At 38.9% G+C, this 9,662-nt stretch overlaps 1 pseudogene; it reads right to left on the bottom strand.

Annotated features, from left to right (window-relative positions):
• Window positions 1–8,621: 8,621 nt before the first annotated feature.
• Window positions 8,622–8,919, bottom strand: LOC118855739 (annotated as a pseudogene).
• Window positions 8,920–9,662: the final 743 nt, after the last annotated feature.

Here is a 9,662-nt window from a genome sequence, read left to right as displayed (position 1 = left end):
CCTACACAAAAAACAATTAGGTACAGCATACATAGGAAACAATCAAACCATAGCACTGGCAGGAGGCTACAGAAAGGTAGTGGCAGCACCTGTGGTGATAATTAGGTGATGACACAAGGGGACAGTTCTCATCCTGTTACAAGAATACAGTGCTTAGCATTGTACTTAATTGGTTATGATCCCATGCTAAGTTCAGCACAAGGAGCATATTTAACCATATGATAAGGAGGAGCAGACTGAGGACCATCAATGCCAGTACCTGTGGTGGGATTGCCACTCTGATATAAGAGATCAGTGTCATTATGCCATGGAGCACTCAAGCCATAGCACAAAGATATTCCACTAGTAGTGAACCCAGAACAAGAGAATAGTGATGTTGTCAACAATGGCAACAAGCAATGAGGTGATTAAATTCATGGGCCTGAGAAATATTGTTAGGGGCAATGATATGTGACTAACCAGCAGCAGGGAGCCAAAGAGTCAGCTGTTTCAGTTCCAGTGGCATCAGGCAATGGAGTGGGAAGATTGGCAGCCTGGTCACCGGTATCAGGAGCAGCAAAGGCAGTGTCAGTGTAGGTCTGTACATATTGTTCTTAATTAGAAAGCAATTGGGTTCCTCCACATTGGTGCCAATACAGTATCTATTGATAAGTTTACCCTGCCTTGGGGGTAGGGTGGGAATAAGAGGTATTTGTTTTGAGTTGCTTTTCTTTGAGCTGGGGATGTGAAATGGTCTAACTTCTACTTAAGAAGGAATAGGGTGAGTCTCGTAGTAGAGAAGGCTAAAGATTTAGTATCTCCTTCATTTAGGGGGGCTCTCTCAAATGGGGAGGTCCTGGTGGGTGAGCCATGACCATTCAATGACTGGTGGTATAAAAAATATTCCCAGGGTTGACCATAGCACTGGGGTAGGTTGTATGTCAGAAGATCACAATCATTTTCCAATCTGAGTACAGATAAACCAGATACATGATAGAGGTCAGTGGCCATGTAGGAAATATGTTCATCTTTGATGAAGGCGAAATGTTTCTGGTATTATTGTCCCATTTTTGCCCTCAGGAACCAAACTATGAACTGTGAAATATAGACATCTTTGTCCACATGGCCATAGTCATTTATAGACTTATAGAGTAAACACATCATTACTGGGACTCCTGATCGTTTTTTTCCTTTCTGATTAAATCACCCCATTAGGGTGTCATTCAATTGCTTGTAGAATTTTGATTTCTTTTTGCTATTTTTCCCCTTCTTATACTCCAGTGCAGTCTATGTTAGGTTTCTCACATCCTAAAGTGAAAAAAGGCATCCAGGTACTGCAGTATAGCATTGAATCTTGTGTCGAAAAAGTTTAAATCTGTGTGATTCTGGGCAAGGCCCTGGACATGAACCTTGTTTACCTCAGTTTGTTCATTTGAAAAATAGGAATAGTATTAGCACCTACCTGACAGGATTATTGTGAGGATAAATGACACAATTGTAAAGAGCTTTGTAAACCCTAAGAACTATATAAATGCTAGCTGTAGACAGAGTAGTACTGTAACAGCACGAAAGTCATTGAAGTGGTAGAAGTTCCTCTAGGATAATTGTTCTCAACTTGTGGTCCACAAACCATAAATGGCTCCAAACTTGACTGAACTTGGATGAGAGAAGTAAAATATCATTTTTATTTTCAGTATCCACTAAATGAAAGTTCAAGCTTCCTTCAATAATATATCTTGCAGCAAATATTATTCTGAGTCTTCACTAGGCTGTTAAAGATTTCCATGATACAAAAATGGTTAAGAACTGTTACTCTGGAAGTCCTTTAGGATCATGTTATTAAGGGATTCTTGGAAAGATATCCCATACCTTTGAGACTTGCTGTCTAATCTAGCTTTTGTTGGTTTATTTATTTTAATTTTACAATTAAAGACAAATAGAAGAGAATTAAAAAAAAAAAACATTTAATTGCCTTAGAGAACTGATTGATTCAACTGGCTAAAGATTCAGACCTTTGGAATTCCCTTTTGGATTCCTGAACTCAAAAGTTAGGGCATAAGGACTTTGAGCCCTTCCCTTAGGCTTTTGATAAGCAAGAAGCAATATTATGGCACTGAAAAATGCACTCAGCTAAATCAATATCTTTCCCCTGCTATAGCTAAATATACAAAAGCCTCTTTTGTTAACTGTTAAATTGACAAATATTTCATTTGAATTTTGAACTTGAGCTACCAACTGAACCATCTTGCATTTGTTGTTCGGTTGTTTCAGTCATGTCCACCTCTTCATCAAGCAATTTGTGATTTTCTTAGCAAAGATACTGGAGTAGTTTGCCATTTCCTTCTTCTCCTCATTTTACAGATGGGGAAACTGAGGCAAACAGGGTTGAATGACTCACCCAGGGCCATGCAGCTAGTGTCTAAGGCCAGATTTGAACTGAGGAAGATGAGTCTTCTGACTTCAGACAAGCACTCTATTAACTATACCGCCTAGCTGCCTAAATCTGGCCTACCTTATACTGCCTTGTACACATGGTTAATGTTCAAAAATTGTCTGTTAATAAATGTTAAATTAGGAAAAGTATAACTAATCATGAATTTTAGGTACTGAATCCTTGAACTTAGTAACATTAAAAAAATGACTAGCGAATAAGATATTAATCAAAAGGAACCATTATTGTTTTATGCTATCTAATCTGAATCTTTCACCCTATTCATTATTGATACCTCAATTCTAGCATCTAAAAATGCGTTTGAATCAATAAACAAATAGTAGTAATTAAAACATTGTTTGGCATATTTATTCCATTTTATTTAAAGTGTTGAAATTAATGAGAAATATCTTGAATTACACAATTTCTCAAACATATTAGTTGAAAAGAAAGAAAAATCACCTGCCATATGAATTATTCATTAATTTTCAATGATTTCAGAATAAACCCCATAGAGAACAGCTCAGTAGGGAATAAAGCAAACTTCAGTAGTCCACATCATAGTTAAATTCAATAGCCTACATTACTTCCAGTACATCTGACATACTAACATTTCATTACCATTTTCCCTTGTGTTGTCAGGGTTGGATGCATAAGGTAATAAGAAAGAAAAAAAAACATTCTATAGACAGATAGGAGAAACATTTAGAGAATACTGCCCCTCTTATACTCCATTTCTTCTCCCATTGTGCCAGGCAAACTACCTAAACATTGCCCTTCATCCACCCTTAAGAAGAGATATCATCTAACATTCAAAAGGAGAACAACTGGGAAGCTGAGATGACTTTAGAGAGGTCAACCTCCCCTTATCAGGCAAATAAGATTTCTCCTCTCCATCTCTTTATACCAAATATCATCCACAGATATCTTTTCTCTCTGACTGTTCTTTATCAAAGGTGAAGTACTGCAGTCTCAAATAGGCAGACATTGGTGCTGATTTGAAAAGCAAATAAACAAGTTTAAAGAATATTAAAACAGAATTACGAAACTTTTTTTTTATATGAATGAGGAAGGTTAGGAGTCAACCACTTTACCAAGTGCATGAGTACTCTGACAGTGGAAATAATGTTTTTTAAATCCTAGACTAAGGTGTTATAACAGACATGTTCCAGCTTGCTCAGCTTCAGTCATGATATCCATTTGTCTATTGCTCTTTTTCCCAAGTATACCTACCTCCACCTTACTCTTGCTCAGCCAATTCCACTTAAATCAGGCACATAATGTTTCTTTTCTTTCTTTGTCTCCTAACAACCTACAGGAAAAATAATTCTAGATTATATTTCCCAAAAGTTTATACAGTCCCTAAAGACCTTCTCTACCTCAAGAGATATTTTCAAAAGTTCTTTTAAACTAGAATTCCCAAAGAAACTTGATAGTGAATCCCCACAAGAATTCTCCACTAATAACATTTCTATCTTTTTGGTCATGCATCTGCAGCCTACTTCCTACTAATTGATTTTTTCAGTCCCCTTGGAGCATTATAAGAAAAAAAGTCACAAAGAAATTCTGACTAGTTCCAAAGTTCATGCTGTCAAAACATAACAGGGTCTTAATTGCTTCTTAGAATATGTATTTCTCTCTTGTTATATCCATAAATTTTTTTCAATTCAATCATCCCAGTCCTACCTCCAAACACTCAGATGATGAGCTCACTTCCTAATTTATAGGCGAAATTGAAACCACGAAGAATGACGTCCTTAATATTCCCTTCTATGCAAATATCATTTTGTCTATGCCACCAATTCAAACTTCTTTCCTTCCTCTTTCGATCCATGCTTCTATCCATGTTGCCTCTGGGTTTGGTCTGTTGACAAACATTCTCTCTCATTCTTCAAACATAAGCAATATTCAAATCATTCCCTTTCCTTTGCTTCTCCTAGCAAGTAACTGCTATCTGGAAAAATACCTCACAAAATATGGTAGGAGTGGGAACAGCCCTGCCTCCCCCAACTGGGGCTATTATCTAAATATATTCAATATTTCTTTTATTTCAATCATTCTGGTAGTTTAATTTTCATTCACAACTTCTACTTCCTCATCACCTAGATGGTACTTTCTCCTTATATTAACCTAGCCCTTCTATTAATAATTACTTTCTTGATGAAAAACAGCTGCATTTTACAAATTCAATGGTGTTTTATACATCTATTTTCTTGTTATCCCCTATATAGAAGCATGTCATTGCCAACAACTTCCTACTTCTTGAAATCTCCACCCTTTTGACTTTAATTGTACCCACAGAATACTGATTTTTCTACTTCTCCATCCATGTTTCCATGCTGTCCTAGCTTTTTCCTACTCTGTCTCCAATTGAATGTTTCTCCAGTGTTACTGTATGTTTTCTTTCTATGTTCTCTAATTCAGCATCCTGCCCTCTCGTAACTCTCACCATTACCACTATTCAGAAGACCCACATATTTCTGGAACCCTAATCTCTTTATTGAAACAAACATGAGTTATAAAATTGCATTTGCTGGACATTCACAGTGATATACTTCCTGGGAATTTCAAAATCAACATATATACAAGAAAATATTCCCCTTTCCTGGCCCTACCCAGAAAGAACTACTTTTTCCTGTCTTTCCTATGTCAATAGGTGAATGCCACTATAATTTTCCCAGATCCAAAATTTCTTTCCTTTATGCCATATATCCTGTCAATATGCCTTGACTTCCTCAAAAATTTTTCTTGTATTTGTATCTTCCTTTCAGTTCCAATTTTTGTCTTCCATTATATCAAGCTTTATCATTTCATGCCTAAACTATTTCTATAACCTTCAAAAGGTGACATTGGCTACTTCATATACCATGGTAGCTAATTTTCTACACTACTAACATATTAATCTTTTTAAATATTAATTTATTTATTTTTAGTTTTCAACATTCATTTCCACAAGATACAAATTTTCTCCCCATCTCTTCCCTCGCCCTCACACCAAGATGGCATGCATTCTAACTAGCCCTTTCCTCAGTCTGCCCTCCCTTCTATCACCCTCTGCACCCCCTTATCCCCTCCCCCTTACATTCTTGTAGGGCAAGATAGATTTCTATACCCCAGTGGCTATATTTCTTATTTCCCAGTTGCATGGAAAAACAAAATTTAACATTTGTTTTTGAAACTATGAGTTCCAAACTCTTTCCCTTCTTCCCTCCACAGACACACTCATTGAGTAGGCAAGCAATTCAACATAGGTTATACCTGCTTCATTATGCAAAACACTTCTATAATAATCACATTGTGAAAGACTAACTATATTTCCCTCTATCCTATCCCCCTCTATTTATTGTATTTCTCCTTTAATTCTGTCTCTTTTCAAAAGTGTTTGCTTCTGACTACACCCTCCCCAATCTGCCCTCCCTTCTATCACCCCCCCTTATTGCGTTCCCCCCCACTTTCCTGTGGGGCAAGATACCCAATTGAGTGTGTATGTTTTTACCTTCTTAAGCCAAATCTGATGAGAGTAAGGTTCACTCATTCCTTTTCACCCCCCCTTCCCTTCCATTATAACAGTTTTTCTTGCCTTTTTTACATGAGATAATTTACCCTATTCAATCTCTCCCTTTCTCCTTCTCCTAATATATTCCTCTCTCACCCCTTAATTTTATTTTTAGATACCACTCCTTCATATTCAACTCACCCTGTGACCTCTGTGTGTGTGTACATATATATATATATATATATATATAGTCCCTTCAACTACCCTAATACCGAGAAAGATCTCACAAGTTACAAATATCATCTTTCCACGCAGCAATGTAAACAGTTCCACTTTAATAAGTCCCTTATGATTTCTCTTTCCTGTTTACCTTTTCATGCTTCTCTTGATTCTTGTATCTGAAAGTCAAATTTTCTATTCAGCTGTGGTCTTTTCATCAAGAATGCTTGCAAGTCCTCTATTTCATTGAATAGTCTTTTTTCCCCTCGTAGTATTATACTCAGTTTTGCTGGGTAGATGATTCCTGCTATTAAACCTAGCTCCTTTGAAATTTGGAATATCATATTCTAAGACCTTCCTTCCCTTAATGTAGAAGCTGCTAGATCTTGTGTTATCATGATTGTGTTTCCACAATACTCGGATTATTTCTTTTTGGCTGGTTGAAATATTTTCTCCTTGACCCAGGAACTCTGGAATTTAGCTATAATATTCCTAAGAGTTTTCTTTTGGGATCTTTTTCAAGAGGCAATCAGTGGATTCCTTTAATTTCTATTTTACCCTATAGTTCTAGAATACCAGGGAAGTTTTCCTTGATAATTTCTTGAAAGATGCTGTCTAGACTCTTTTTTTGGTCATGGCTTTCAGGTCCTCCACTAATTTTTAAATTATCTTTCCTGGACATATTTTCCACATCAGTGGTTTTTCCAATGAGATATTTCACATTGTTGTCTATTTTTTTTTCATTCTTTTTGTTAGGCTTTATAATTTCTCGATTTCTCACACACTCATTAGCTTCTATTTGCTCCATTTCTAATTTTTTAGAAATTATTTTCTTCAGTGAGTTTTTGGGCCTCCTTTTGTGTTTTGCCAGTTCTGCTTTTTAAGGCACTCTTCTCCTCATTGCATATTTGGACCACTTTTGCCATTTGGGTTAGTCTATTTTTAAGGTGTTGTTTTTGTCAGTATTTATGGGGGGGGGTCTCCTTTAGCAAGCTGTTGACCTGTTTTTCATGGTTTTCTTACATCACTCTCATTTGTCTTCCCAATTTCTCCTCTACTTCTCTTACTTGATTTTTCAAAATCCTTTTTGTGCTCTTTCATGGCCTGTGACCAATTCATATTTTTCTTGGAGGCTTTTGATTTAGGATCTTTGACTTTGTTGTATTCTTCTGCTTATATGTTTTTATCTTCTTTGTAACCAAAGTAAGATTCTATAGTCTGAGTTTTTTACTCTGTGTGTTCATTCCTTCAGCCAATTACTTACCTTCTGAGCTCTCTGTAAAGGTGTGACTGTGCTTCCAGAGTGGATAATGTCTGACTCAAGCTTTAGGGGTTTTCCACCACTGTTTTCAGAGCTACTTCTAGGCACATGTAAATTTTCATTTTTTTCTGAGGTCGTATGATCCAATGAGATGTGTTTACTACTCTCCTGGCCTGTGCTCTGGTCTTTGAGTAGCCTCAAGCACTCTTTTCGGCCTTGGAACTGTGAGGAGGACTTTCTCTCCACAGCCATCACAAGGTCTTCCATAGCAACAACACTCCTCCTCACCCAAGGACCACCACCCAGGACTGTGACCCAGATCCAAGTAGGGTAAAGCAAGAGAATCCTGCCTCATTGCCAGCAAAGACATTCCTGCACTGCCACCTGCAGCCACATCTGCTGCCTCGGGGCCAGACCCTGGCTCTTAGTCCAACAGAGTTTTCCCACTTACCTGCTGAGCTGTCTTTGGCCATTTGTGGGTTGAGAAGTCTGGAAATCACCATGACTGCCAGTGATTCAGTGCCTGAAGCCTGCTCTCTCCAGTCTTCCCCTGCCCAGTCTGTGCTGGCTTTGGCTCATGCTGGGCTGTGCTCTGTTCCCACCACCTTGAGAGAAATTCTCAGTGTCCTTCTAGGCTGTCTTGGTCTGGAGACTTTTTCCCTCTGTCATTTTCTGGGGTCTGTAGCTCTAGAATTTGTTTAGAGTCATTTTACATTAATATGGAGGAATTTAGGGGAGAGTTCAAGCAAGACCCTGCTTTTACTCTGCCATTTTTTCTCTGCCTCCCCCCCCATATTAATCTTTATAACATATTTTCCCTCATTAGTCTCAAGCAACTCTGACAATTTCTTCCGTCATGCCTCAGAATACTTTTCATCCTGGAACCTCACTCCATCCTCTGAACAGCTATTTTAGATGATGCCTACGCCAGTCATGTCTTTATTCCACTCTGTTCTGTGCTCTCCCTCCCTTTTCATCTCTTTTTTATATGTTGTCTACCACCATTAGAACGTAAGCTCTTTGAGCACGACTGTCTTTCTGTTTGTATTTGTATTCCTAGACTTAGCAGAGTACTTGACACTTGCTAGCAAGTGTTTAATACATGTTTGTTTGTTTTTGCTTTATTTTTTTTAACAAACATATCACCATGCTATTTACATGAGAATTTTTTTTTTCTGGAACTTCAACATTTTAATCGTTTGTCTCCCTGCAGCCAAGGGTGCGTCTGAGGTAGCTCAGAACTGGATCCCTTGTCCTTTCCACTTCTCGTCTCCTCCCTGCTAGAAATGCTTGCAGCGCTTGATGGCCAGCATACCGTTGGACCTGCAGTTACGCTCCACACACTCGAGCCTGAGCACGATCTGGCTTCTTCGCGGTCTTTTCCTTCTTGTGGAAGATGGACTTGTTCTGGCCGCCGTAACTGCTCTGCGCGTACAGAGGGGCTTTGCCCTTCTTGTACTGCCTCACCTTGTGCGGCTGATGCTTGCCACACTTCTTGCAGTAGGTGCGTCGGGGCTTGGGCGCGTTCACCATGGCAGCCGGAGCAGGCGGAGGCGGAGGCGGAGGCGGAGGCGGAGGCGGAGGCGGAGGCGGAGGCGGAGGCGGAGGCGGAGGCGGAGGCGGAGGCGGAGGCGCCGGGGGCACTTCCCAACTCTGCTTCAGGTGGGCCCAGGCTTCTCTTCGGCTTCTCGGAGACACGAAGGACACGGGAGTAGACAAGGAGGCGGCAGAGAGTTCTGAGAGAAGAAGCTGCCGGGAGTCTAGCGGAGCTCACAGCGGGCCGGCACGAGGCTCGCGAAGCCGAAGGTCAACAAAAACTTTCAACAGTGCTTCGTTGCTACTGAATGAAATCTAAGGCCCTTATTTGGGCAGGCAATGTCATCAATTATTTTATCTCAGCCTACTTTTCAAACATTCTTCATTACTCACCTAATGAACTCTATACTTGCCAGTTTAGGACTAGCTCATTTATTCCATGAACACTGGATTTTCTTAATCCATCTTTTTTTTTAATGATATAGTCTTTTATTTGAATCTTCTCCCCCTCATTTTTTGTTTATCAAAGTCATATCTATTTAAAGCCTAGCTGTCATTTCATTTCCTCCATGATCATAGAATGTAGAAGGGATCCCTCCTCTTGTATACTATTTATATTTTTCTATGGCCATATTAAACCTGGTGTTGTACAAATGTACACATGTATACACATACACTTATACACAGTTATGTATTTATTCATGTGTCATCTTTGCTTGCTAGAATTTAAACTCCTTGAG

This window comes from Trichosurus vulpecula, chromosome 7 (assembly GCF_011100635.1).
Source record: "Trichosurus vulpecula isolate mTriVul1 chromosome 7, mTriVul1.pri, whole genome shotgun sequence".
NCBI lineage: Eukaryota > Metazoa > Chordata > Mammalia > Diprotodontia > Phalangeridae > Trichosurus > Trichosurus vulpecula.
The sequence above is the reverse complement of the archived record's forward strand: the minus strand, read 5'-3'. Positions and strand labels throughout refer to the sequence as shown.